The 23,329-nt window shown below is 47.3% G+C and overlaps 1 protein-coding gene across 3 annotated transcripts in view; it reads right to left on the bottom strand.

Annotated features, from left to right (window-relative positions):
- The window catches only part of LOC146870559 (uncharacterized), an 88,971-nt gene that overhangs the window by 20,230 nt on the left and 45,412 nt on the right, over positions 1 to 23,329 (bottom strand). Inside the window, exon 2 of one of the 3 annotated variants that reach the window (XM_085599687.1) lies at positions 4,238 to 4,792. The exons of the other annotated variants lie outside the window; for them this stretch is intronic. The gene's annotated coding sequence lies outside the window, so the exon portion shown is untranslated. The remainder of the gene's footprint in view (positions 1 to 4,237; positions 4,793 to 23,329) is intronic. 3 annotated transcript variants of the gene reach the window in all.

Genomic DNA, 23,329 nt, shown 5'->3' with positions numbered 1-23,329 from the left:
ACCATTACAATATTATGCTTTGTTGTTCAACTCATCTGTTCACTGATCCTATTTTAAACATTATTAGTATTTATTTAATGGCGATTTCTTCAGCCCACAAGGTTGGGGAGTTGCAGGCCCGTCAGACTTGCCTCAATTTACTGTTTCTAAAATAAAAAGATGCTTGTACTCGCCTATTCGTTGCATTATACAAATCGACCAGCTCAATTGCATTATTCCTTCTTCTTACTCACTCTCCAACTAAGAGGAGAAGCTACACACAATGGACCCTAGGGATACTGTCTTTAACTATATGGATCCTATGAAGCATGACTGAGTGAGTGATCGATTCCAGGTTTCTCTGGAGCTAAGAAAGGCAAAGTGGCAACTAAGCAGATTTATTTCAGATTGCGTTACCTTTTGTATTAAGATCTGCTATTCCTTGGTTAAGAAAGACCAGGGGTGGCTGGTGGATTTTGAAATTGGTAGGGCAACAAATTTGTAGCCTTGTACAATGTGCGAGCGAGCGAAGCGAGCAAGCCCGAACTGAAAAAGGATTGTACGGGGGGGGTTTCCCCCGCAAGAAAATTTTGCAAAAAATGTATTAAAATGGTGGGTTTTACACCACATATTTACTGCAAATTTTTGCAAAAATGGGATCCTAATATAGCATTTTAAAGCACAAGTGTGAGGAAAACATTACAAACACATCACAAATGTGCCCAATCCTCTAACTGGTCTGCTTGCAAAACGACCCCCCAAGCCAAGCACACACAGCCAATGGGAACAGGCCCTCTAAGTGTTTTCTACCTGTAACATATCTCTTCCTCTTTACTGTATTGGTTAATGAAGTCATCTAGGCTCACACCATTGGTAAGACCGTACATTGCAAATACTTTGAAAATTAGATGGCGAAATAGATCCATCCCAGGGTTGCAGCTCATCCTTGATTTTTTTAAGATTAGCCAGACAAACAGAAATTATATTTCAGCAAACTGTGTTTATATTGCAAAATATAGCATGTATATACTATAAATGTACACTGACAGAAAGTCCACATAACAGAAATTGAGGTGCAAAACATACAAACCTGACGACAAGATTTTGGGTGGAAAGCAAAGATATACTGAAAAAGACAGATATGGTTTATAAAGTGTTTCAAAATTTACAACAGAGAAAAAGGAGTTAACACAATAAGTTTAATTTTTAAATTGAAACATAAATAATAAAACATATAAATGTAGAGCATTACAAGAAAAAAAATCGAAATCAGTGAAGAAAGTAGTTTGCATTTAGGGCCTCATTTATGAGGTTTTGCTGTAGGGCAGAACAGTAGGCCTTCCTGCTGCCCTGGCCTACAGCAAAAGAAAAGGGCACAAATGTACCGTATCTATCAGCAGATACGGCGCATTCCTGTCCTTTCCCCATGCACCGGCACACAATAAGCTGCTGTGCGCCAATGCAGGCACTGTTGCCTGCATTGCAGGCAATTACAAGAGGCTTTTTCCTCTTTCCCTGTGTGCTGCAGAAGGCAATATGCATAGAAAAAAGAAAAATGAGGAGAAATAAAGAGATTTCTCCGCGTTGTACCTCTGTAAGTTTTTGATGCTGCTTCAGATTACCGATTTCTCGTAAATCTGGGGCAGTGTCAAAAAGCCATGGATGTTGCTGGGAACGCCCCCAGCAACACGCATTGCACGCAGAAAACTGCGTTAAAGGGGAACATATTTACGAGGCAGCATTAAGCCAAAAAAAGTGGCTTAGTGCTGCCTCGTGAATAAAAAGCAGGCTCCTGCACCACGGAACATCACAAAAAGAGACATTGCGGCAGCGCAAGGGGCCTCATAAATGAGGCCCGTAATGTACAAAAGAAAAGCAAAGTATAAAATGTAAACTTTAATTTGGCATTAACAAATAAATAAAACCACACCAAATGGTTAACATGGTTAAGAAAATATTGTTAAATAAACACAAATATGTTAAAGTGACAAAGCTTGGTTTCCACTCTTTATATTGGAACAATAATATTTAACGAGTAACAGTAATTTAAAAAGTGTAAACTTTTAAGCAGCATCGGCAAATAAAGACCACACACACAGAAAAATAACTATGCAAACCCAAAATACGGAAAAATGAAAAGTGCTCAAATCTTTTTGAGGAATACAAAAAGATTATAACAGCAACTGCTTGTGATTTGTAAAGCACTAGGAAAATGCTGAAAATGTGTCATTGTGATTTAGCTGTATGAGTCAAACCCCCTCCAAAAACGTTATTGGGTGTCAACCATGTTCACTTTTTGTACAGAAATTTGGCACGGCGATCTTTAAGAGTGACAAACTTTCTCTATAGTACGCTTATTAAATTCTGGAATGTCTCTGATAAGTTCCATTTCCATAGACAACATGGCCAATGTATTCAGACGAGTCTCTATCATAGTGTTCCTTAACCCCTTCCCCGCTCATGACGGAACCGTTCCGTCATGAGCCACGGTTGCCGTGTGCTCATGACGGAACGGTTCCGTCATGACAATCCTGTTGGCGGCCGCTCCGCCTGCGCGGCGCTGTTTCCCCGCCTGTGCGGGGCGACAACGCAAATGGGCGGAGTCATGACGGAACCGTTCCGTCATGAGCACAGCTCAACTGTGGCTCATGACGGAGCGGCTCCGTCATGAGCACAGGCCCACCGCGCTGCCCCCCTGCCCCCCCCAGCACTGCAGCGGAATGTCCGCAGCAGCGAAGGGGTTAAGAATGTTTTTATTCTCTTTAGAGTTAAAAAACACCGATCGGACTCTGTTGTGGTCATGGGTGTGGTGATCAGATTCTTCAACAGATTCATAGTCTCTGAAAATGGTTCTTGTAGATTGTTTTCAACAAATAAACTGAATAAGGGAATGGCACCAGTAGCTCTTCGAAATTCATGCCTCCCATATATGATTGATAGTTCAGAGTTCAATTTTTCTTTGTTTAGCATGGGATATGCCTTTATAGTTTCATTGAGTATTTGATTTGGAAATGATTTGTCATGTTTTTCAAAGTGGTCACTTTGGAGTAGCACTGACAAGATGTTTGGTAAATTCAAAGCATTCTTTGGCGTGGACAATGATAGTATCACAAACTTCTTTGGCAACTTGGACCTAGACTTTTATATCAGTTCTATGGCTTGAAAACACAGATTCCACCGGCAATCTAGTATCAAGATTGTCAACAGATGCCCTTACATGGGTGATGTGGGTGTCAAAATCTGTTGTTTTTGTTTGCACATATAAGGCATCTATGTCCTGCTTTTGTAGCTGGTTATACAAAATGTCCACATGGGGCATTATGTCATGAAATAAAAAAAGGAAGAAAAGAAACTCTGTCTTCCAATGTTCTTATGAATCCATGGGCCTCGCGTACAGCAACTGATTCAAAATGACCGCTACTTTCAATGGCCCTAAAGCATTTTTTCAAGTCTTCTCTGTACTCATAGATCATATTGACAGTGCGTATGTGGAAATTCCAGCGAGTTGTAGCCCCTCTTGGGAGTCTTCTAGAAACAATGTCTTGGAGAACTTCAGATCTTTTTGGAGATCGTGAGAAAAAAGCAGGAAAGGCCCCCAGAATAGCAAACAAATTTTTTACTTTTGAGATCCTTGATACTGCTTGCTCCATAATCAAATTAAGTTGATGAGCATAGCAATGCACATAATGTGCATTGGGGTAAACATCTCTAACTTTTTTCTGGACTCCTCCAGAGCCGCCACTCATCACACTAGCTCCATCATAGCTTTGAGAAATGACTTTTTTTTTTGTCACTGGTCTCTGGGAAAATATTATTAAGTTCCTGAAGCAAAGTTGTGGCAATTGTATGAGCAGATTAATCTTTTAGTTGATTAAAACAATAGAATCTGTCAACAACTTTATTGCTGGCATTAATATAGCGGAAAACCAGTACGGACTGAGTCTGTGGGGATACATCAGTAGTATCATCCGCCTGAATAGCCACAAATTCAGAGCTTCGTAGCTGCTGTATTATGACGTCTCTTGTTACTTCCAACATACAGTCCAGGAGTTCGTTCTTGATGGTTTTGGAAGTGCCTTTAAAAACTGTTGCTGATTTTAAGTGAGTGTCCATTGCACTGTCTAAGCTGGCAACAAAATCAACTAGGCCTCTAAAGATTCCTTTATTTGAAGAGCCTTCCTGCTCATCGTGACCACGTAATGCCAGTTCAAAAGCACCACAAAAAAGAACACAGTCAATAAAATTAGATAAAATGTACCTGTTTTTATCAACTTCTAGGTTATGATTCCTTATTCCAATGCGATAGCTGTCATCCAGCTGTGAAGCAATATTCATTCTTCCAAACATGGCAAGCTTTATTGAGCTATCTAGATGAGATTTACATGATTTGTGCTTCTTTATTTTTTCAGAGAGATGCTTCAAATCCGCAACTCCTGTTTTTGTCCATAGTACTTCACCACCAAACAGTAAGCAGGGAAAGCAGAACAGCGAATTTTTAGTAGTGCTAGCAGTAAGCCACATTTTCTTTGTATACCATGTAGTAGTGAATTTTCTAGTGTAATCTTTTCCACGAGCTTTTGTAGACTGTTCAAGCTTGATTTCAGGCTTATCAGGTCCTAAAGTTTTGATCTGCATTTTCTCTTCTTCTTTCAGCCTAAAAAATGGTGTGAGGAGTAGCTGGTCAACTGTATTCATTTTGTATAGCAGAAAATTATCTAGTGATCCAAGTGGTTTGATGGAGTAGGGCAGTGCTTTGAGTCTTTTAGTGATGCTGGCTGGCCTTTCTGCCAGTTACTGGGTCAATCGATGGCCCCTGTGAATAAGTAAAAAGTAGCTGTAAATTTGGACACTAGATGGGGTGCATCATAATCACATGTCGAGCGCACCCACATATAATCATGTTTCATGCAAACACGTGTGTTAGAAATGTAAACCATGTTAATGCATTTACATGCCATATTTTAGCAATTATCTAGACGATGAACAAAATAACATAGGAAATAGACATGACGGCTGGAATTACTCATGTGAAGAAACCTGTGTTACATTCATAATATTTTAGTTGTGGTTTAAACTAATGCTTCATTTTAGTTTGATAATCCGCATTAGCAGAATTATAATGTAGTTGTGCTAAACTAAATTTATGTAACATGAATGCTTGAAATACATTCTTATGTTACCTCAAGTTGTAGGCCTGAAATACCAGTCCTTGGTAGTTCTCTCTCTGAATGAACGTTAAATTTCATGTGCACTGTGGAATTGTACTTTCTCAAGTTTTCTTTGCAGGTGGAGAAGCTTTCTCGTAGGAATAGTAATGTTTTTGTTTTAGCAGCTAGTCAAGGATAGGAGAGGTTAGAATTGTATGCTGTAAGGTGATATGGGACAATACTCGGGAGTCAGTTTCTCACAGAAAAAGGCATGGGAAACAAGGGCAAAATAAATGTTGCAGAAGAGCAACCTGGAGAACACCGTGGAAAAGTCCATCCTAGGCTGTGTGACCATCATTGGAGTACGTGAATGAAGGGAATTAAGGGAAAGAGTTTTTTTTCCCTCTGTACCTTTATACCCTTGAACTGAGGTTTATGTCCTACTGTTTTTTGCATTGTAATAAATCGAACTAACCTGTTCCAGTTGTCTGTGAGTTATTAAGTATTGAGGTGAGTTACCTTGAATTGGTTTGTTGACTCAATTGATTTTCCCCCCTTCACACTTTCATGCTGCTTAAAAGATTCATCCGTTGGCATTTCTAGAAAGATCCAGTACAAATGGGCCCTGCCCTTTCACTACCATGAGGCTTACAGTATCTGTGCTACATACAGCTGATAGCCAGCAAGGAGTTAATATGAAGTAGGGAAGAATGCAGTTAGAAATCCTGACTTGAAACAGCAGCGTCTTAGACAGACCCAATCTCCAAGATCCAGCCTTCTCACATGGTGAAGACCAGTCCTGGTGAAGACATTTTCTGAGTTGGCAGGTCTGAGTAACGTTCCACTTCATTGGTATGCATACTCTGTAAGGGTTAGTGTTTCTGCGTTGTAAGCGATTAACTGCAAGTGCGTTTGATCACAGCAATAAACCTCACTCCTGAGTCAGGCCAGGCCCTGATAATGTTCTGCACTGGGAACCGAAGCACACGAGTACCATCTAACCCTCATATGTCCACTACACAGTTCCCAGGCATGTGGCTGGTATGACCTTTGGCCTTGCTTTTAATCTGTCACAAACCACATCATCCTCTACCTCCTTCCCTTCTGTTGATTTACTCCCCACTGCTTTACTCCCTACTTTTGGTTGTTCCCAAAAACACATTAGGTCAGCTGTCAAAGCAAATTATCCTACAAATAAATAATCACAATAAGTTGCTAAGCCTCTGTAAAGCAAGCTAGCACGTCCTAAATTTTGAACTGTGTTTCTCCAGGAGTGTTGGCTAAGCAGGTGGTTACTGGTCAGGAGGGACCCAAAAAAGGAATTCTGCATGCTATGTTGATATAATCTACTCATCTTATGGCTTTCAGTGGCAGTCATGGCAAATGTCTGTATTGCCTAATGGTTTGTGCTACCTTCAGTCTGGGCTAGGCCTTTAACTCAAGCCGCTTTGAATGCTGGGACTCTTGCACCCAGGCAGGCAATTACAGTCAACATACATGTGTTAATAGTGTTACATACATTCAAGTGATTTATTTGGCTGCAGGTGTCAGGTATGATATCAGTAAAGTGTCTCATAAAGTGCAGGGGAAGACAAAGAATTCAATTCACTGGAAAGAATCCTAAAGAAAATGTGTCCCTAAAAGTTAAGTCAATGGAAAAACCCTCCAGGAGTTTAAATTATACACTGCCTCCTTCCATGCTATAATTTGAAATCACTCAACTTCAGTGGTTCTGGTTCAACACTTTAAATGGCAGGATGCAATTACAGCCTTTTAGGACATTACTCACACATTTCTTTGCAACTAAAAAAAAGAATCAAGCCATCTGTGTGATGAAAATAACTCCTCTGGTACATATTACACATTTCCCTCCTTTTTCTCTTCTATATGATGCTATTAATTACATAATGTGCATATCTGCTAAGCTAAAAAAGAAAGCACCTGACTTGAAGTTATTAGCTTAATACAATTATGCATTAAAAAAAATAGACAATTTTAGAAAGAATTCTGCAGGTGCACAAATTGTGTTTCCCCCTGGCATTCTCAGCCTTTGAGCCAGGCCCTGCCTGCCGGCGCACACTGATAGGATATTAAAAGCTAAAGGTGGTGAAGCATGCAAGTATGCAAATCTTTCATCATGTATTTTAAACGCAAACCTTCCATTGTGTATTTTAAACTATAAAAAGTACGGGAGAATTTCTCTGTACTTTTTATAGTTTAAAATACACTATGAAAGGTTTGCATGCCAGGACTGTTGTATGCTTGCAATGGAGCCCCCTTTACTTATTTGTTTAACCTAAGTGCTTTGCCCTGCCCTTTTATAGTTAATAATGTTCTTTGGCCATGTGCTGTTTTAGAATACACCCTGGAAGTCTATCGCCATACGGTACAAGTTTGACTTCACCCTATGTATAAGAGCCCCAGCAACTCAGAACTGGGCCCTAATCGGCGGGCACTGTCTGCTTTCCAGAAGTGGCCAGCAGGGAGCAGTAGTGCCAGCAGGGCTGCTGTACCTTTATTACGACAGTACAGGAGCTTCAGTAGGGCTGATGGACTTTTGAAGGTACAGTACCGGTGCTACTACTCAGCAATGCTGATGCACATTTAATTGTACAGTGTCCACGCTTCTCAGTACTGTTAATGAGTCAGCACTAGAATTCCAATTTTAATGACACAGTATCTTTCAGTATCTTTACTTGTTGTCATTAGATCGTTTTTGGGAACATTACCAACACTTTTAGCGGGGATGCTGTCCTTTTAATTGGACAGTGACTGCCCTTCGTAAGTAGGGCTGTTGAACTTTTATGGGGGATGTTTTTGCACTTCTCGGCGCTAGAGTTGGTGTACTTCCTCAGCTAGCACTGGCACTTTTCATCGGGTCTACTATGGTTTTAATAGATAGAATAAGCACTTCTCAGCCTGAATGCTGTTCATCTAATGGGATGTTATTATCACTTCAGGGAAGAGATACTATACTTATATGGGACCAGCCCTGCTCATCCGAGCAGCTATACTTTTAAATGACTGCACCAGCACTTCAATAGAGCTGAGGCACTTTAAATGGGACAGTATAAGCACTTCAAAGTACGGCGGCTATGCTTTTAATGAAGTAGCGGTAGCATTTCTGAGCAGTGATGCTGTAGTTTTAAATGTCGCACTTCAAACACTACTTGTAATGGATCAATGTAAGCCCTTCTCACAAAAGTTGTTATATTTAGAAGGGGGCCCTGCCAGCAGTTCTTTGCAGGCTGCTATATTTTAATGTGCCAATGCCAGCACTTCTCATCAGTCCTTCTATACTTTTATTGTGGCAGTAATGCACTTTTCACCAGGCTGCTATATTGTAATGGGGCAGTACCTGTCCAGCACTTCTCATCAGATGACTATACTTTAGTGAGGCGGTGCCAGGATTCTCATGTGTTAATTTTAATAGGACAATACCAACTCTTTTTTTTTAATCAGGGCTCTTATAAATTGAATGCAATAGTATCATCACTTCCCATCAGCACAGCTATTCTTTTATTAGGACAGTATCATCACTTCTCACCAGCCCAGCCCAGCCTGCTATATTTTACGGGCACAGTATCAGAACTTCAGGGCTGACATACTTTGAATGGGACCATAATGTACCAGTATTTGACGCCAGCACGACTTCACTTTCACTAGGACAGTGCCGGCACTTTTCATCGTAATTTCACAAGTAACGACACTCCCCCATCCCAATAGGACTTTCAAGGGCACCAGCACAGCAGAGAACCACCTCGGATCCCAGCTGGTGTTGTGAGTTAAGTTCCTAAGAGAGGTTTCGTTTGACTAACATTAAGAAAACACACATGATGCATGCCACTGGCAAGGAGGAATAATGAAAACAAACATGTTGTGTTTTATAGCATGTCAAACTCATGTACCAGACACTGCATTCATGCATTGCTCTTTGGGGCACTGTAAACATGCTTTTTTTTTACAAAACAGACAATTGAAGCAATATAGAAAGTCATCACAAAACGCTGCGCGTGCAGCCAATTAGTCTGACGCCGTCACGTAAATTTGAATGGATCGTGCCACCCAGTGGCAAGCCCAGGCCTTTAAGTGGGATGAAAAAACTGGGGGTCTCTCAAAGGGGCGTGGCCAATGTAATTATTGTATACAACAAGTAACATCATACCTACAACAAGTAAGGACTATTGGCTTTGACAGTGGCTGTTAGTTGCATAAGATAAATAAGCAGCAACTATGGCTTGTATATAGTTTTGAAAAAGCTTCCACTTAAAGCCCTGGTGACACCACAACAGTGTTGCTCCTCCTTAGTTTAAAAAAAGAGAAGGGAAATCCAGAGAGAAAAAAAACTCTTTAAAGGATTGCCCTTCCCCAATAACGCTCACCTGGCATGATGTAATTCCGTAACTTCTCCACTAGTAGGAAGTGAGCAGTGTGAGCACGCGCACATCAATGGGCCTGCTGTCACTGCAGGCCGGAAAAAGAAGGGCCACCTGTGACAGGGCACAAAACAGAGCCCGATAGACACCCATTTTGAGGCCTCCTTTAAAAAACTTCCTGTGCTCAGCACTGGTGAGACCCGGCCCACACAAAGACCTGCCTTCACCTCTTCACACTACTTTCTTCTGCAGTCTCTCGGTTAGGCACACTTTCTACTCATAGTTTTCTGAAGCAGCCATCTGCGTCTCACACCTCATCTCTTTACTCTTCAGCATCATCTTTTCACTCTCTTTTGCATACACTTCCTTGTGCCTCCTTCACTTCTCCACTCATAACACACACATACACAATTCACCCACTCACCTGTAAACACTGCATTTTCTTTAACTTTTTCCCCACACAGTAGTGTACCTCCTTCACACATTTTTGCATTGAATCACAGTTATAATCAGTACACCTGACAGTGCTCTCTGTGCTCTGCAGAGAGGCCAGGGATTGGATGAGCACTTTATGAACCTCTATATAACCCGCTGAAGGGCACTGTGGGAATTCGCACTGAGTTTGGCCTGTACTCCACAGCTCTCGGCCATGGACCGTTATAAATACCCACCCACAATCTGAACTCCCACAATTACACAAAGGCTACTCTTTTCACACTACGCACTGTACACGAGTAATTGCTGCATGAAAGCATTACATCCTGGAAAATGCCTACACTTTAAGAGAATGCAAACGTTAAGTAAAGCTTGGAATGTAAAAATTAACATCTTTGCTGTTCCCAAGCTGAGAGGTTGGTTTTTGGCAGCTAGGTCTGTCGTCCAGTGGTGAGACACAAAAGTGGGGCCAGGAAAGTTAGAGATGGGCCACTGGCCCCACCTGCCACCCACCTAGAGATGCCACTTGTCATCAATTGCAGGTACACCTCTCTTAGACCAAAGGCTGATGGAACTGCATGTAAACCCCTCAGTCTGCAGGCCCACGGCTGATGCAACTGCCTCAATTCCCCTGTCTGCAGACCCTGTATGCTTCCCCCTCGGCTGACACAAAAAACTGTTCCTTCCAAGAATTACTCCCTCCCTGCACTACAGAGTATAACAGTCTGATCTCTTAAAGGAACCCTACGTGAATGATGTGCTGTCACTGCAGTCTGGTAAAAAACTAAACGGGCCGGCTGCCTGTGCCGAGGCACAAAACAGTGCCCGATTAGAGACCTGTTTCGAGGCCCCCATTAAAAAACTGCAGGGGTTCAGACTCGGCCCACTTAAAGCTCTGGGCAAGCCCACTCTCCTTCTCTGCGATGCTGCACGTTTGAGCAAAATAAATGTAATGCATTTGACTTCTGGCCTCCTCACATTCACCTACTCTGAGATATCGCATTGGACACAGGACAGGAAGTGGGCAGACGTCACGGGCCTTGCGGGCCTCTGTCTTAGGAATTATTATTACAGATCAATTGCAATATTTTTTGGGGAGATTTACATGAATTTTGAACAGTCAGCTGCTGTCAAATGAGCATCTGGTTGGATTTGTTATCATATGGGTATCAACTATGTTCTAAATGGTTTTGATTTGAATGGCCTGCCTGATATGAGTCATTCTCATAAAAAAGAATGTGGTCCATACTCTGTAAGAATTAGACTAGAGGAGTGGCATTGGGAGTGTGTGAACACTGAAGAGACAGCTTATCTGCGTTTATTGGGCTATACTCGGAACTTCCGAGCCGTATACCACCACCTCCTTAATATTAACTATATAACTTAGCACGGTTTGCTGTATTCAAACCTACAATCGCTACCCGTTTTTCATATCACAGTGCCACAATTGCAGGGTTTGCGTTGGTATTAGAGTGGCATTGTTTGAAGTTGTTAAGTTGATAAGTCGCCCTTGTATCTCTATGAATGGAATTGTTAAAAATGGCACACAAAGGCGCACAGGACCTCAAAATGTCTGCTATCCAACAAACGGAACCAAAAGTTACCAACAAATTGCTCAATGTACGTACGCCACCAGGGCAAGGCAGCAGGCCACAAAGCCACCCTCCACCCCCCCCACCACCACCCCAACCCCGCAACTACCCACCATGGAATCAAAGTCACCCTGCTGGCCGGGCCCCAAAGGCGTCAGTAAAATAAATTATCGCAGCAGTGACAAAATGAAAAACAACACTTAAACAGTTTAACTGTTTAAGTGTTGTTTTTCATTTTAAACAGTCTTCAGAAGTTCGGCACAGATGTTTTAGTATGAGGTCAAAGACCAGACTTTTTAGCCCTTGGAAAAATGCTGCTTGCAACCTGTTAGAAATGGGATTTCTGGTTGGCTAAGGCTTGCGCCAAAGTCAGGCAGAAACCACCACTCTAGTCAGGGCAAGGAAGGTACACGCCAAAGATAACCCCTGCTCACCCCCTTGGTAGCTTGGCACAAGCAGACAGGCTTATCCCTGAGGCGATGTGTAAAGCGTTTGCGCGCGCACCCAGCAACAACACCCAAGGCCCACCACAAAGGAAACTCCACACAAGGTATTATATAAAAATAGCCTTTGTATTATACCAAAACACATTAGATAAAAACACACACTTTACAATGTGCCAACAGGCACGGGCAGAATTTACAAGGGATTATATATACAGGGGACAGGGCCACATGGACCACTGTCAGGAATTAGCACTTTGTAGAAATAGTACTTAGAACGTAGGAATAATATTTTAGAACATAGCACATACAATCACTGTAGCACTAAAAATAGAACATATAGCACACAACCAGTAACTACTGGTAACAAGTAAGTACTACCTACGCAACCCTAACCACCTTAGGACAATATCGCGCAGGGAACTAGGACCTCACTAGCACCACCTGTACTAGGAGTAAACAAACAACCACCTAAGTATCACAATACCTGTAGGGGTAAAAGCACATTACACATGACGCATAAAAACATTCAGAGGTGTAAACACAAGGCACATGACGCATAAAAGCACAACCTACACTAGGAAAGACCTTCCCCTACGCATAGGTACAGCTAGCAATCAACATAGCATAAAGGCATTGCGCAGGCGCAAAAGTACATATGTAAACGTCAACAGGTACCCTAGGTGAGGGCACGACACAGCAAAACTGTCCCCAGGCCAACCTGGCCCTTCAGGGGCTCAAACGCCCTTCGTCCACAAAGTCAGGGCTGGACTGCGCAGGCTGCGCAAGCCAATTAGCGCAGGGGCACAACCTAAACGTGGCAGCTGCCCACTAAGTGCTGGGCAGCTGTAGGGACTGAGGCCTGGGCACCTCTGGGCCCTTAGAACAGTTATTGCCCCCTGAGCCTCGCAGGCTCTAAAACAAGAAATGCCCCCTAGATAACGTAGGAGCGGCCCGCTGCCTTCCGGGGCCGCTCTGACCATACACGAAATGCGCCCGTCGTTGGAGCCCTCTCAGGCTCTTTAAACAATTGCCTCGTTGGAGCGCACTAGCGCTCGGAATCCACCAATGCCCCCGGGGTTGGAGCCTTCACGGGGCTCTGAATAATGAGCCTTAACCACGTGGGGGCGGCCCACTGCCTTCCGGGGCCGCCCGTTACCGGTAGTGCCTTGGTGCCGGTCTCAGGCACCCCAGAAATGCCCCTGCAACGTTGGACACCAGCGCGAGGCGGGGGAGGAACCCACGGGGACAGCCGCACTCACCGTGCTCACGAGGCGGCGTCTCCTTCCTCGGGTGCCTCCTCCGGGGCGCGGACCTTCCTTCACCCGGCCCCCTCCTGGGACCCGGGACACGGATCGGAGCCGGCCGCTCCGGACTTCTGTCTTCGTCTTCCTCGTCCGGCGGTAGGAGCGCGGGGTAGGCTCCCGTCCGCTTCCTCTTCAAGTCCCGCCCCCGTCCCAATGAAGGCTGCCTGACTTCCGGCCTGGAGAACCGGGCCGCCGCTGTGATTTCTCCGGTCACAAGAGGGGTGGGCTCCCTCGTAATAAGCAATATACGGCGGGGTGGCCACCCGCCAGAGGAAAATAATTAAATAGGCGGGGTGGGCACCCGCCAACGAGCGCACAATGCGGGGTGGGCACCCGCTTCAATCTTGGCAACCAGAGGGGGAATCCCTACGCTGGGGATTCCCTCTTTCAGGAGGAGCAGTTCGGCGCCGCTGCAGACGCGACACGGAGCGCTCTAGAAGCGCTGGGGCCACAGAGAGAGCGCTCCTAGCGCTGTGAGGCAGAGAAAAGCGCTCCCAGGCGCTTAGGGGTGAAATAACCACCAAATCCAGCAAAGTCCTTAGTAAGGTGGGCAGGGGGCAAGGCTGGGCCAGGGGCCAGCTCACTGGGCCCTCCAGGCGGGAAGGCAGTCCAAAGTGGCGGTTCCTCCTGGCCTCCAGCAGCAGCAGCCCCCCCTCAGGATCCTGGAAGAGAACAGTTTCTGTGGGGACACAGCCCCATTTTTATACAGTACAAACCCTTTGTTCTGGGTTCAGGGTGAGGGGGCAAACCAGTCGCAGCTGGTTGGGGAGCACCCTTGATGTGCTCAGCCCCTCACTCTATTCACTGGCAGGGCTAGGGTCGTCAGTCGCACCACAGGGGGCGGAGCCAGCATTGTGTGGGGAAAACCCTGCCCTATTCAGGACCCAGGTGTACTCCTCCCACCCATCTAGCTGCTGATCTCCCCATTCACCACTGGGTGACTCATCCTGACTCTGGGGAATCCCTAGCCCATCACATGACCTCAACCAGCCAATCACGCGACAAGGCACACATTTTACACTGCACACCGAAGTGCCCACTTCTAGAAGTGGCACTTCCACACTAGGTACATGCACGCCGCACACATCATCGCGCAGCATTCAATCACACGAGTCCGCACATACCAAACTCGGGCCTGCACACCCCACGCATCAAGAACTACTAGGGACACATACATTCCCCATGCATTCCTATGGGAGGGCAGGCCTATCTCACCACATGCACTCAAAGTGCGCACGCACTTTACCCTGGGACACAGGGAAAGTGCGCAGAAACCAAAAATCACCACACCAAGTCACCAGTAAAAAGCAAAAAAAGTTCAGGGGTGAACCTGCCAGAAGGGCCAAGTCCAACACAACCCCCTTCCAGCCAAAACGCAGGGCAGCCCAATCACCACCGTGATGATCTTCCCTGCTTGGGGCGATAGAACACGGACGCGGGCCCGCAACTGCAGGGACACCCTCCGGTTCTACGCCACGGTGAACCCATGGAATTCTTTCTAACACCACTGTCTGGACCAACTGGGCTACCCCAATGGTACTCCCAAGCTGTCCGCGGCCAAGACCAGGCCCTAGGCCACCCAGGTGCCACCGGTCCTTGCCTAACCACAGAGTGGGGGGTAGTAACCCCTGGCACATAGCGGCCATTCTCCACTCTTCCTCTCTGCAAGACAGGACTAGACTGCCACTGGTTCTCCAGCCTAGGGTCTACACCCTCAGGCGGACCAGGAGTCTCAGGGAAGGCTCTCCTCCCCCTACCTCTTCTCCTAGGGTTCCTCCTCCTCTGGCGAGGGGTACACCTAGAACGCCATTCCAAACCCAGGGTTTAACCCCTCAGGTTGTACCGGGGCCAGAGGTGGGCTCTCCCACCCTCTGCACCCCCTTCCAGAACCCTGCTCTCTACCAACTGGGGCGGTACCTCTGGAAGAAGAACCGGTCGGGACGCTGATTACAGACGTCCCACCCTTCAGGTCAGGCTGATCCCGAACCTGGCCTTCCAACCTCCGGCCTAGAACCTTTGGTGGAATAATCGCCTGGCACTCCAGGACTTTGGGGGATTTACACTCCATCCCCCTGAGGCTATCAAATGACACATATGTCGAGCAACTGTCTGTCTGGCGCTGATCTCCCGTCCCCTGTCCACCTGACAGTGCGCGGAGATCCCCCAGAACAGAAGTGGTGTCACCCTGGTCACTACACGGGATCCTAGCCCAACTGGGAAGTCCCTGACCCACCGGCTCTTCCACTGGGGAACTCATCCCCCAATCACTCATGCTGGACTCCTGTACCCTCCCTACCGGAGCGGTACTGCCAGACTCCAGAACCACAGGAGCCCTGTTTACAGGCGCTCCAGGTCCTCCGCTCACTAAGAGACCTTCCTCAAGTGGACTAACAGGACAGCCTAGGTCCCCAACTTGGTGTTCCCTCATGAAACCATCCAAGTCCTGAGGCAGGGTTTCGGGCATCTGGGGACCCTCGGTCACTCCCTCACTCCTGCTCCACTGAGCCAGGCAGTGAGCCCCTACACCCTCCTCGCTATCCTGGGACCTAGCTGGGCTACACTGAGCCTCCTCCACCACACTGGGCTGGAGGATCTCTGACCCACTATTGTTGGAATCACTCACTAATGACACTAGAGGACCTCTAGCACTTTCCCAATGGCCTGCTTTTTCTGCAAGCTCAAATGGCTCAGACAATCCACACCCCAACAGGTGTTGGCGCAACCCCGGCACACAACAACTGAGCAGGTGTTCTTTGAGAACCAGATCATACAGGTCGTCATAAGTACGTTCCGAGTTCTGATCCACCCAATCGGACAGTGCCTCATTACATCCCTCCAAAAACTCCTCCCAAGACTGGTGAGACAGTTTCCTACTGCCCCTGAATTTCAACCTATACTCCTCCTCTTGGGAAACAGGTACCATACTCGGGGAACTGGGAATGGGACTCTCTATACTGCACTTTATATCGCTGCCACCACTGGACTTCACCCTCACTGGGGAATCCAGAAAACTACCACTGTGCTCAGGGGACAGGGAAAGGGATGAGGCGCTATCTCCTACGCTGGACCCAGCAAGGGACTCCCTACCCACGGGGTCCTCACTCTCTACTGGCGTCCAGGTACTGTCATCTTCTTCTGAATCTTCAGGGCTCCCCACAGACCCACCACCCTCCAGGTGAGAGGCCCGGGCCCTTTCTTCCTCACTGCGCTCACGTTTCCATTCACCTGCTTGCCATCCAATCATGTGGTTCCTCAGTTCGTACACAGTGTCTGACTCTCTCACCCCTATGTTTCTCTCTCTACAGAACCTTACCAACTCCTGCATACTGTAATAAACTAGATCACTGGGATCAAAAGCAGGCTCCATTCTGGCAGACGTTCTAGAGAAAAGATCACACAGGGAACCTAGGGGTCTGCGTTTAACACAGGAGTACACAATTCACAAAGGATTCAGCAAGCTCTCTATCCCAGAGAACTCACACTCACTTGCCTAGTGCCACACACCATTCATCCACACACAACCCTCCCCTCGGACTGGTAAGGCAGTTTCTACCACCCCGGATTCCTCAACCTGACCACCACGTGACACAGGTACCAACTCTGGGTGCAGGGCGGGGGACAAATGTACAGGACACTATTACGCTGCCACCACTGGATTCCACCCTCTGGTGAATCCAGAAAACACAATGCACTAAGGGGGATGATCTACCCTCCCGAGCTAGGGACACCTAACTCACAGTGCACAAGAAACACATTTCCAAAGAAATGACATTTAAAAACAAACTTAGAACAATCATCCCTATACCATGTGATTTATCTAAATGCAGAGTTTTGTGGTGCAGCCAGTTGCCGCTGCGGTACAGCGCAAATGCAAGTCCAAATCCCACCGCTGATCTCCAATGTTAGAAATGGGATTTCTGGTTGGCTAAGGCTTGCGCCAAAGTCAGGCAGAAACCACCACTCTAGTCAGGGCAAGGAAGGTACACGCCAAAGATAACCCCTGCTCACCCCCTTGGTAGCTTGGCACGAGCAGACAGGCTTATCCCTGAGGCGATGTGTAAAGCGTTTGCGCGCGCACCCAGCAACAACACCCAAGGCCCACCACAAAGGAAACTCCACACAAGGTATTATATAAAAATAGCCTTTGTATTATACCAAAACACATTAGATAAAAACACACACTTTACAATGTGCCAACAGGCACGGGCAGAATTTACAAGGGATTATATATACAGGGGACAGGGCCACATGGACCACTGTCAGGAATTAGCACTTTGTAGAAATAGCACTTAGAACGTAGGAATAATATTTTAGAACATAGCACATACAATCACTGTAGCACTAAAAATAGAACATATAGCACACAACCAGTAACTACTGGTAACAAGTAAGTACTACCTACGCAACCCTAACCACCTTAGGACAATATCGCGCAGGGAACTAGGACCTCACTAGCACCACCTGTACTAGGAGTAAACAAACAACCACCTAAGTATCACAATACCTGTAGGGGTAAAAGCACATTACACATGACGCATAAAAACATTCAGAGGTGTAAACACAAGGCACATGACGCATAAAAGCACAACCTACACTAGGAAAGACCTTCCCCTACGCATAGGTACAGCTAGCAATCAACATAGCATAAAGGCATTGCGCAGGCGCAAAAGTACATATGTAAACGTCAACAGGTACCCTAGGTGAGGGCACGACACAGCAAAACTGTCCCCAGGCCAACCTGGCCCTTCAGGGGCTCAAACGCCCTTCGTCCACAAAGTCAGGGCTGCACTGCGCAGGCTGCGCAAGCCAATGAGCGCAGGGGCACAACCTAAACGTGGCAGCTGCCCACTAAGTGCTGGGCAGCTGTAGGGACTGAGGCCTGGGCACCTCTGGGCCCTTAGAACAGTTATTGCCCCCTGAGCCTCGCAGGCTCTAAAACAAGAAATGCCCCCTAGATAACGTAGGAGCGGCCCGCTGCCTTCCGGGGCCGCTCTGACCATAAACGAAATGCGCCCGTCGTTGGAGCCCTCTCAGGCTCTTTAAACAATTGCCTCGTTGGAGCGCACTAGCGCTCGGAATCCACCAATGCCCCCGGGGTTGGAGCCTTCACGGGGCTCTGAATAATGAGCCTTAACCACGTGGGGGCGGCCCACTGCCTTCCGGGGCTCCCCGTTACCAGTAGTGCCTTGCTGCCGGTCTCAGGCACCCCAGAAATGACCCTGCAACGTTGGACACCAGCGCGAGGCGGGGGAGGAACCCACGGGGACAGCTGCACTCACCGTGCTCACGAGGCGGCGTCTCCTTCCTCGGGTGCCTCCTCCGGGGCGCGGACCTTCCTTCACCCGGCCCCCTCCTGGGACCCGGGACACGGATCGGAGCCGGCCGCTCTGGACTTCTGTCTTCGTCTTCCTCGTCCGGCGGTAGGAGCGCGGGGTAGGCTCCCGTCCGCTTCCTCTTCAAGTCCCGCCCCCGTCCCAATGAAGGCTGCCTGACTTCCGGCCTGGAGAACCGGGCCGCCGCGGTGATTTCTCCGGTCACAAGAGGGGTGGGCTCCCTCGTAATAAGCAATATACGGCGGGGTGGCCACCCGCCGTAGGAAAATAATTAAATAAGCGGGGTGGGCACCCGCCAACGAGCGCACAATGCGGGGTGGGCACCCGCTTCAATCTTGGCAACCAGAGGGGGAATCCCTACGCCGGGGATTCCCTCTTTCAGGAGGAGCAGTTCGGCGCCGCTGCAGACGCGACACGGAGCGCTCTAGAAGCGCTGGGGCCACAGAGAGAGCGCTCCTAGCGTTGTGAGGCAGAGAAAAGCGCTCTCAGGCGCTTAGGGGTGAAATAACCACCAAATCCAGCAAAGTCCTTAGTAAGGTGGGCAGGGGGCAAGGCTGGGCCAGGGGCCAGCTCACTGGGCCCTCCAGGCGGGAAGGCAGTCCAAAGTGGCGGTTCCTCCTGGCCTCCAGCAGTAGCAGCCCCCCCTCAGGATCCTGGAAGAGAACAGTTTCTGTGGGGACACAGCCCCATTTTTATACAGTACAAACCCTTTGTTCTGGGTTCAGGGTGAGGGGGCAAACCAGTCGCAGCTGGTTGGGGAGCACCCTTGATGTGCTCAGCCCCTCACTCTATTCACTGGCTGGGCTAGGGTCGTCAGTCGCACCACAGGGGGCGGAGCCAGCATTGTGTGGGGAAAACCCTGCCCTATTCAGGACCCAGGTGTACTCCTCCCACCCATCTAGCTGCTGATCTCCCCATTCACCACTGGGTGACTCATCCTGACTCTGGGGAATCCCTAGCCCGTCACATGACCTCAACCAGCCAATCACGCGGCAAGGCACACATTTTACACTGCACACCGAAGTGCCCACTTCTAGAAGTGGCACTTTCACACTAGGTACATGCACGCCGCACACATCATCGCGCAGCATTCAATCACACGAGTCCGCACATACCAAACTCGGGCCTGCACACCCCACGCTTCAGGAACTACTAGGGACACATACATTCCCCATGCATTCCTATGGGAGGGCAGGCCTATCTCACCACATGCACTCAAAGTGCGCACGCACTTTACCCTGGGACACAGGGAAAGTGCGCAGAAACCAAAAATCACCACACCAAGGGCCATATGTAGGTAGCATACAAGTTACCACTTCTTAAATACCGAACTTTACCGATTCGGTATTTAAGAAGTGGTAACTCGTATGTAGGTATTCAATCGGTAAAAATTACCGATTCGTAGAAATTCGGTAATTACCGAATCGGTATTTACCGATTCGGTAATGAGGCATACCTTCCCATTGATGGGAAGGTATGCCTCATTACCGATTCGGTAAATACCGATTCGGTAATGGGGGGAGCACATGCAAGGGTGGCAGGGTGTCACATTGACACCCTGTTGCACCCCTGATTCGGCCATGTGTGCACATGTGGCGCACATACATGCCCTAAGGGCATGTATGTCTGCCACATTGCACACTTAAACGTGCACAAAAATGCTTTTTTACACATATTCGTCATTTACCACCAACCTTTAGTTGGTGGTAAATAACGAATCCCCACACCCACCACACACTCCCCCTACATCTCATTTCATGATTCGGTATTTACCGAATCGGTAAAATTACCGATTCGGTAATTTTACCGATTCGGTAAATACCGAATCATGAAATGATCCCCCTACATCTCAAAAGCCTAAATACCGGTCGGTAACGATATATTTACCGAAAATCGGGCGTTACCGACCGGTATTAGGCTTCCTACATGAGGCCCCAAGTCACCAGTAAAAAGCAAAAAAAGTTCAGGGGTGAACCTGCCAGAAGGGCCAAGTCCAACACAACCCATGCCTAAGAACATACCTCACGCACAAATAAAGTGTGCACAAATATGGAAATCTTGCCTGATCGTTCACAGCATAGACTCTATGGAGGAAAATAAAAGAAAATCGTGTAGAATCAACTTGAGATCAGGACTTCGAAGTTCGAACTGATAAACCCTAGCCAACACTCTGCATCAGATACAACAGGCCTGCTGAATGACTTTCATTTTTCTAAGATGAGTATGTTTGTCTTACTGTAAAACAGATCCGAATTGTTGTGCACATCGTAAGCCAGCACGTTGGTCTGAGACTGGTCCCGACGAGTGGGGGCTTTGAACCATGCTGTGTGCCACGAGGTGCCGCGCTGCCCTCTCATGTGGTGATTGATTGTGCATGAAATTCTACAGGAGAGCAAGAAGGCTATGGCTTGAGGGCAGCACCGGGAGCCACGGAAACGGAATGCATGTTTCCGTGTTTCTTTTTCTTTCCTTTCTGCTTGTGCCCTGCCCCTGTCTGCACCTATGAGTCCGACCTGCACCGCGTGTGTAATGTGTATACTGTATACACTAACAAGCGCCGCCAAGGCAAGGCCTCTCTAAAGCCAGTAGCCACCCCCACCCCCACCACCACAGAATCAAAGTCACCCTGCCTGCCAGCCGGGCCCCCAGGCGTCAGAGTAAAGTAATAAATTATCGGATTCGGCTCGCACTCGCAGCACAGTGATAAAAACCTTAAACAGTGCCCCTATAATTAAGAAGTTGTTGTGGGTGGTGGCGGCCGGGTCGCTTACTCGCGTTTACAGTACTTACCGGTGTTCCAACGTGATGATGACCTTCACCTCGGTGTTGTTCAGTCCAGGCCTGGTTCAGTCTCTCAGTCCAACGGACTGCAGTTCACAGCATGGCAATAGCTATGAGAGCACGCACCTCGCACAAGCCACGATGAAGCAAGCTAAAAACTAGAAAATACTGGATTTTGTCTTTGGACTCCACCCCCAGACCCCAGCAAACCATTCACTTGAAAGCAACAACAACTGTTCCTGGGTCTGATGGAAGAAGTAAAGGCAACTGCCACACCCCCACAAACTCTAAGCTTGCCAGACAGCCCCGCCCCCAGCCATTGGAATGAATGGAGGGTCTCCAACTCCTCCCTGGGCCAAGGGGATAGCGCCCAAAATCGAAATGCTATTCTGCAAATGAGACACAGGTTGCACCCACCAGTGTGTCGTCATTGCCCTGCTTTCTGGCTCCAGGTCGATGAAATCTTCGCCCAGCCAAAAGCATGTGCAGAGCAAAGGCCATCCCCCCAAGCCCCCCAAAGAAAACCCCACATTTTCACATGTTTGTTCACTGAGCACTAGCAGCCAGCACAATTTATTGCTAGCTGCTCAGTGTTTTTCATCAGGCATTTTTTTGTCCCCCAAGGTGGGAGGGCGACGCCCATCTCGCCCCTATCCACCAGCCTCGCCTGAGAAAGACCCTCCGGCTGGCATTCATGTGCACTCTACTATGGCAAAGGAGGATTCTAATGCACTTTCCTGGGGCACCCACATTGTTATTTGCTGAGCAGTCCCTTTGCATTTGTTGCTAGCGTGCCATATAAGCTGTTGTCGCATCCTGGTTCGACAGAACTGCAGTTGGTGGCACCTTGAAGTTCCTGGCAGTCCAAGGGAGCTTTTGTACTTTGTTCATTTTCTGTATCTAGTCTGGCATCACAGATTTGTTATGCATTTTACAGAAGGACCCTTTGAGGGACTGCTGACTTTCTGAAGATGTCCCCGATTTTTGCTCATACATTTCCTTAAGGGTCTGACCTCAAAACATCTTTGCTTCCTGATGGACTTCAGGTGCATGGAGAAGCAGGAGTGACAGGCTGAAGAAAAGAATCATGGCCCGACTCCACATACCACAACACAGGTGTCCTGGAAATGCTAAATGGCTGATGGTGTCAAATCAAGTGTTAAAGTAGCCACACTTGAAGTCATTTGATGCAACACAGTGGTAACGGAGAGCTACGGAAATGTTTTCCATATGCAGTCTGGCACCTGTGGGATGAAGTATGCATCAGAACTTTGCAGTGGGGATTATGCAGTAGCTATTCTGTGCCTTGGACCAAGCACCTAAAAGTAAACTAGATTTTTGGAAAAGTAAGCATCAAAATAAGGGTATATGTAAGTGCATTCACCAGCAGCACACCTGCTGACCCCTGTGTAGTGCAAGCCACAATGATTAACATCTCATTGTCATTGTATTTAAAACAAGTATTGCCAAAGCCAATAGGTCTAGCTACCAGGACTTTGATGTATTCAATGAGTGCTTTTTTTACTGTGTCAAGATTTTTGAGGAGCTGCTGTGCCCATGTAAAAAACAAAAACGTTAGCTAAATGCAAACACAGCACACATTGTCATAGCAGTCTCTGGTAATGAAGAGAAACACCTTGTGGGTGGATGCACTTATTGTGAAAGGAAAGAACATCATCACTCATACAGTGGCTGAAGTGGGGTAGCCCAATGATTCATGCTGTAGGCTGTGGAAGAAAGATATGAATGATGAAACAACAAACATTAATGTCAAGGCCTGGCTGAGAGTATAAGGAATAAAGTACCCTCTGCCTTACATTATTGGGATAGTGCAAGTCACCCGAGGAGTTCCATACCTATATAGAGGAATGAGGCTGAAGGCCAAGTTCCTGTATAAGGTTATGGAACTCCAAAGTGGCTTGCAATATCCCTATTA

The sequence above is a fragment of the Triturus cristatus genome, chromosome 1_1 (genome assembly GCF_964204655.1).
Source record: "Triturus cristatus chromosome 1_1, aTriCri1.1, whole genome shotgun sequence".
Lineage (NCBI taxonomy): Eukaryota > Metazoa > Chordata > Amphibia > Caudata > Salamandridae > Triturus > Triturus cristatus.
This window is presented reverse-complemented; position numbering and strand designations above follow the sequence as displayed.